Source organism: Marmota marmota, unplaced genomic scaffold (genome assembly GCF_001458135.2).
Source record: "Marmota marmota marmota unplaced genomic scaffold, marMar, whole genome shotgun sequence".
Taxonomy (NCBI): domain Eukaryota; kingdom Metazoa; phylum Chordata; class Mammalia; order Rodentia; family Sciuridae; genus Marmota; species Marmota marmota.
Window position 1 is genome coordinate 42,780,065 of NW_026000082.1, and position 7,094 is coordinate 42,787,158.

Sequence of the window (7,094 nt, forward strand, 5' to 3'; positions counted from 1 at the left end):
CGGTGCAGCCTGACGCCCGCCAGCGCGGGGCCCGCGGCCAGGAGAGGCCGGTTCCCGTTCCAGGCTGCGTCTCTGGGCTCTTTGGGCTCCCTGCCTCGGTTTCCTCATCCGTGAAGCAGAGAGGATAATAAAATCTACCGCCCAAGATTGAGCTAAAGGTTAAATGAGGTAGTAGGTGTAAAGTGCTTAAAATACCTGTGGTTACGAGTAAATGCCGTTGCTGGTATTTGTGTCATCGTTTCCCGGAGTTCAGACTCGGGTGGGAGACCTTGAGATACTGCTGCGCGGGAAGAAGTGCCCCCCTTGCTCAGGGAAGACGCAGTAGAGGCACTTCGCTGCTCCTGTAGTCTGGGTGAATCCAGGGAGGCTTCTGTCCCCTGAAGAAAACTGACACCTAAAGCTGGAGAAGGGGGCAGGGATCCGGGTGGAAGACAGGAGACAAGGCGAAAGGAAGCAGGCTCTGTCTCAGCCGTTAGGGGACCTTGTAAACCCAGATAAGGACTTTAAATTGTAGGGTCTCGGGAGGTAGCTCAGTGTAAAGCGCCCCTGGGTTCAATCCCTACTACCAAAAATAATTAAATAAATAAATTTTAAGTTAAGGAGAAGGCATTTAAGAATCAATCTTGTGGCCGGGGTGGATAGTGCACATCTATAATCCCAGCCACTGGGAGACTGAGTCAGCCAAGTTCAAAGCCAGCCTCAGCAACTTAGTGAGGCCCTAAACAACTTAGAACCTGTCTCAAATTGAAAAATAGAAAGGGCCTGGGGATGTGGCTCAGTGGCTAAGCACCCCTGGGTTCACTCGCTGGTACTACTACTACTACTACTACTACCACCACCTAATAATAATCAGGCTTGTGGATTAGAAAGATCGCTGGCCATGCTGAAGAATGTGTCAGAGGAAATGGCCCTGGAAGCCCATTAAGAGGCTGCTAGACTAATCCAGTTGAGAAATGGGGGTGGACATGAGATAGGTTAGAAGCAGAGTTGGGGAGAGATGGTTTCCAAGGTAGAACTGGAAAACAGTGATTAGTTCAATGAGAGAGTAAGGGGCAGGGAGGGGTCAGGATTGTCTCCTAGTTCTTCACAGGTAGATGCCAATACCACTCAATGCTATAGGAAGAGCACAAGGAGAGAAGACATTGGAGTCAGGTGCCTGTAAAACTTTCAAGTGAAACCATCTGGTGGTGATCCCTTTGGCTGTCATCCACCTAAGTCTCCCGGAGCCAGGAGAGGGGACACATCTAGGGGAGGGTGGGAAATGAGAAGAACAGTGTCCGGGACAGCGCAGTGGAATGCCATAGTGGAGTAATACCCGGAGCAGCCTCGGGGTTTTTGCCTCTCAGTCTTCCATAAAGCAGGAGTTCCAGAGTGTGGGGACTGAGGCTACATTTATTCATTTTTGTGTCCAGCACATTTTCCGGCATGCAGCAGGACAGCAGTAACCCCGTTTAACATTTATTGAGCACTTGCTGTATGCCAAGCATTCTGCACTTGCCTGTTTGATGGGTGGGTGGAAGTCTTAGGGAGCAGGTGCTGCCACCCTTCATTTTCTCATCAGATTTTTTCACTGGGTGTCTTTGATTCAGATAGTGAGCTGGAGGAGGGGAGCCAAGCTGCAGTTTATGTAGACAGATTGTCAGAAAAGAGTAGCCTGGGCTATTTGGAAATCTGCGACACATCTGTAAACCTCAATGGTGAAACCAACCTCGAAAGAGTTTGTCTTCTCTGAGCTCAACATTCAGCTTTTTCGCTGGGCATGGTGGTACACACCTGTAATCCCAGTGACTGGGGAGGCTGAGGCAGGAGGATGACAAGTTTAAAGCCATCCTCAGCAACTTAATGAGGCTCTAAGCAACTCAGTGAGACCCCGTCTCCTTTTAAATAAAATATAAAAAAGGGCTGGGGATGTATCTTAGTGGTTAAGCATCCTGGGTTCAATCCCTAGTACCAAAAGAAAAAAAAAAAAAAAGAAAACTTTTGCTTTAAAATTAGTAATGACAAAAGCCTTATTACAGTTTGGTTGGGAAATCTTTTTTAAATATTTTTTATTTCTAGATGGATGCAATATCTTTATTTTGTTTATTGATTTTTATGTGGTGCTGAGTGTCAAGCCTAGTACCTAACATGTGCAAGGCAAGCACTCTGCCACTGAGCCACAACCCCAGCTCTTGTTTTTTATTTTATTTTTTAAGATAGTTTCTTTTTTAGTTGTAGTTGGACATAATACCTTTATTTTATTTTTATGCGGTGCTGAGGATCGAACCCAGTGCCCTGCATTTGCTAAGCAAGTGCTCTACCGCTGAGCCCCAGCCCCAGGAAATTGTTGATATTCCTATTTTTTTAGTCAGGAAAGATAAAAGTAGATTAATTAGTGGACAATATTCACTCTTATTTTAATTAGGTGTTATCTAGAATGCTCCAGTAGGACTGGGGTGTGGCTCATTGGTATAGCACTTGCCTAGCAATTTATTTAGTACTGGTTCAATCCCCAGCACTAGAAATAAATAAACTGCTCCAACAGAGAAAGCCCAAGTACAGAGACTGAAACAAAATAGAAATTTATTCCTCACCTTTTAACTGTCTGAAAATCTGTAGTTCAGAGCTATAGTTATCTCACTGTTCTGTGAGGTCCATCTGGGAACAGGGATCCCTTGATCATGTGGCTGTCCTTGCTCAAACCCAGGCATCCATATCATGGTCCAAACTGGCTGCTTCATCTCCTGCCATCATGTATGAACTTCATCTGACAAAAAGAGAGAGCAGGGCTGGGGATGTGGCTCAAGCGGTAATGTGCTCGCCTGGCATGCGATTCTCAGCACCACATACAAATAAAGTAAGGATGTTGTGTCCACCGAAAACTGAAAAATAAATATTAAAAAAAAAATTCTCTCTCAAAAAAAAAAAAAAAGGGACAGAGCAAGAGTCATGCTCTTTTTTTTAAGGTTCTAAGGTTTAAAGAGACATTGTTATGTAATATGGTCCCCAAACGTAAACCAGTTTTGGTATCTGATATTCAACTAAAGAACCAATCATACCTGTTCTAGTGCTGGAGGGAAAACTGACTGTCAGAAGTCCAAGGAGGGTTGGGCTTGCTCCCCAGGCCTCTGTCTGCCTGGGCAGGCTGCTCTGGCTTGGGGTCGATTTGTGGTGCTTGGGCCCAGAGAGCCCAGGTTTGCTTATGCATTCATTCGTTGTTTCCTGGGCCTGTTGTGCGCTGGACACTGTGCTGAGTGTTAGGAACATGGACCTGAGTAACATTGGATCCCAGAAGCAAGACACTCCCAGCCACGTGGATAATCACAGTACAGTGCAAGAAATACCAGGGAGGCCTGGTCAGGAGGTGAGGACGCACAGGAGGCCTGGCTGTCGAGGACGTGGCTGCCCTGGGTGGTGAAGATTTAGTGAAACACACATTTTTGAATTGATGATGGTAAAGGTGTCTTCAGATAGATATGGGCACTGAGGACTCTGGTCACTGGTGTGAATCCCTGCTGCCCTGTTTAATGACTGTCTGTCCACAGGGCCAGTTTCTGCACTGCTGAGCCTCATTTTCCTCATCTGTAATAGGGATAACACTGTCTACCTCACAGAACGTTTTGAGCATTGTGTGGGATCAGGCAGGTAATTCACAGGGGCTGCTGTGCAGTGGGCACTTACGAAATGTCAGTTACCTCCCACCGCAAAGAGCAGGATGGTTCGGAACCAGAAAAACCAGGTAGGGATGAACTGAGGAAGGAAAGCCAAGTGACTGTCCTTCCCTGAGGCATCAATTATCCAGTTGGTACATGGAGAGTCCAGGACTGTTCTGTGGCCTTCTGTTCTCCTCAGGATTCTCCAGGAGTTCTAATTAAAGTGATCGGTTTCTGGATCCTCAGAGATCATACCCTCAGAGGTCTGGTGAGGGGTCTTTGAGAAGGGAAGATTTCTCTCTACCTAATTCCTTCTCAATCCTAGGCTTCTAGGAAGCATGTTCAGAGCCTCCCCGCCCTCCCCCATCCCCGGCTTCCCAGCTGAGTGTGGCCCCTCAGTGGTCTCCTGGCATCCTGCACTGACCTCTCTTAGTGCATTCTTGCCTCAGTTATAGTTGTAGGTCTCCTTGTGTGTCTCCCCGTCGGGCCACCTGCATCTTGGGTGCAGGGACAGGGTCCTATTTATCTTGGTATTCCCCAGATAGCATATCTCTGGGAATGTAGCTGGTGCTCAGGTAGTGTTGGCTGGTGCATGGGCAGCCTTGATTGGCAGAAGAGGAGTTGCAGTTGGGGCTAGAAGAACTGCAGCTGAGGAAGGACTGGGCAGCTACTGGTTGAAGAGAGAGGAGAACCTTGTGGATTTTGGGTATTTGGCTGTGGTAGGAGGAGCAGACCTGGTGAACTGTGACCTAAACAAAGAGAATTTCAGCCAGAAGATGGTTTCTCTGACTTTTTGTCTTTTTAAAGTAGAGCAGTGTACCTCAGCTTTGGGTTATTGACATTTAGGGTCAGATGAGTCTTCCCCCCCATTTTATTTTGGCACTGGAAGTCTAACCCAGGGCCTTATGCATACCAGGAGAGTGCTCTACTACTGGGTTATACCCCCCCAGTCCTTTTATAATTTTGAGAAGGGCCTTGCTAAGTTGCTAAGGCTGTTCTGGAAATTTTGATCCTCCAGCCTCAGCCTCCTGAGCGGCTTAGGATTACAGGCATGTGCCACTGTACCCAGCTAGATGAGTTTTTGTTGTTGGGGTCATCCTGTATATCCCTAGCCTCTACCCATAGGTGTTACAGTAAGCCTCACCCCCAGTTGTGACAATCAAAAATGTCTCCAGACATTGCCAGATGTTTCCATCCGCCAGCATAAGTGGCGGTTGGAAGCATGAACTTCTAAGCCAGATGTACCTGACTCCTCTCTGACTCCTACACTTGCTATATCTGCTTTAGGCCAAGTGCTTGACTTCTCTCAACCTCAGTTTCCTGGGTTAGCAGTGGGGACATAACTTTACTGGGTGGAATTGTTGATGAAGTCATGCAGTGGAGTGCTTGGTGGAGCTCCTGACCTCCTGACTGGCAGCTGGGCAACTGTGTTGACATGGGAGTCTGTAGAGGACCCTGACGGAGCAAGAAAGCGTGTGCAGAGCTGAGGGCCGAACAGTGTTTGATGGGAATAGGCACAGGAGGTGGAGAAGTCGGGGCGTTGAGAGGGTGGACTGTGGAAGCTCCATCACGCCCCCCTCCTTCTCTCCTGAGCCCTTTCAGTGTGTCCTGTCACACTGTGTCTGTGCATCTGTGTAGGGAAGACTGTGTGAAGAGAGCTGGTGGCTTGGGCTTGGTGCCCGTGTACACACAGTTGCAGGCTTTTCTGGCGGGTGGCCTGGCATCCCATTGAGAAGTTGCTGAGGCTGGTCTTGCACTTTTGATCATAACCCTGAAAGGGCAGCCTCCATGGGGGACCTTCCTAGGGCCAGCAGAGTGCCTGAGAGGACCGGGTGGCCCATTCTCCACAGTCAGGAATTCCCCAGAGGACGGTGCTGTGTGGGTAGCTTGGCCTAAGGACATTGGGTATTTTGTACCACAAAGGGAGGGACCCCAACCTTAGAGAAAACAGAAAGTGCCAAGTATGTAGTTCACATCTCCTGCTGCCGTGAGTGCATGTGGTTGGAGTCAGAGGTCAGGGAGTCGGCGTTTGGCACAGAATGATTTCAGCAGGTGCTACAGGTCTGTGAGCTGTGTGTCCGCATGGCCTGGCACTCTAGGAGCACCTTGGGCTGCCCATGGTGAGTTAAGGTTGACTCCAGTAGTATAGTCAGCTCAAGATACACCTGGAAAATCAGGGTTTGGGCTTGTGGATTAGGACACACTTGTTAGGCACTGGGGTCACGTGGGTCTCAGAGCTTGAGCTTGCGAGGGAAGAAGGAAGAGAAGGCCTGGTTGGAATTGAGAGTCACTGGCTCCTGTCGTGGCCAGAGACTGAGTGGGATCCAGCTGAGATGGGGAGTGGACCAGAAAGCAGGTTCACTGCAGATTCAAGATCATGCTTAGCTTCTGACATCAAAGCTCTGGCCGCAGAAGCGCTTCTCCCCACCTCACCTGGACCACTTGCTGCACTGGAGTTGTCATTGAAGGTGCTGGGGGAGTCCCTTTCCTGTTCTGGAGGGAAGGAACTGCTCTAGTTTCACAGTCATGTCAGCTGGCTCCTAGTTCAGAGCCAGAGCTCAGAGAGTGCAGCCCTTCTCATTTCAGTGGTCCCCAACATTGGGGGGCCTCTGGCAGGGACTTCCTGGTTTACTGTGACAAGGTCATCTGCCTTTCATGCATCAAAACATTATTTAGAATGTTGTTTAATTTTATAAGTTGCTTTTGTTAAATGTTGGGTAGGGGGGGCTGGGGATGTGGCTCAAGCGGTAGCGTGCTCGCCTGGCATGCGTGCGGCCTGGGTTCGATCCCCAGCACCACATATAAACAAAGATGTTGTGTCTGCTGAAAACTAAAAAATAAATAAATATTAAAAAAAAATGTTGGGTAGGTAGAAAAGAATATGTTCTGTATAAAGAACAAGGATACAAGGAACCTCTTCTGACCCCATCACCCAGCTTGAAAAAAAAGTGTCATCAGGACCTTCTGAGTCTGTGTGCTCCCCAACCCAGGTCACCCTGAATTGTGCTTATATCATTTTTTTGCTTATTTTTTGGTACTGGGACTGAACCCAGGGACATTCTACACTGAACTATATCCCTAGTCCTTTTCGTTTTTTATTTTGAGGAAGGGTCTCCCTAAATTGCCAGACTGGTCTTGTGCTTGTGATCCTCTTGCCTCAGCCTCCTGAGTAGCTGGGATTAACAGGCCTGTGCTGCGACACCCGACTGAGCATCTTTTCTTATACTTGCTGATCATTCCCACTTCACTTTTTCTGAAACATCTGCTTAAATCTTTTGGCTATTTTTCTATTTGGTTATTTTTTAATTACATGTAAATTTTTCTGTTATTGTCTAAAAAATTTTAGATACTGATTCTTTGTAATCATACAGGGAAAGCTGAACTATCTGCTTCTAATTTATGGCTTGTCTTTGCATTCCAGCCCCCCCCCCCGCTTGGATGAGAGAATATAACTTTATCATT

General features: G+C 47.8%; 1 protein-coding gene across 2 annotated transcripts in view; it reads left to right on the forward strand.

Annotated features, from left to right (window-relative positions):
* The window catches only part of Zbtb17 (zinc finger and BTB domain containing 17), a 29,370-nt gene that overhangs the window by 315 nt on the left and 21,961 nt on the right, over positions 1-7,094 (forward strand). The gene's annotated exons all lie outside the window — the stretch shown is intronic.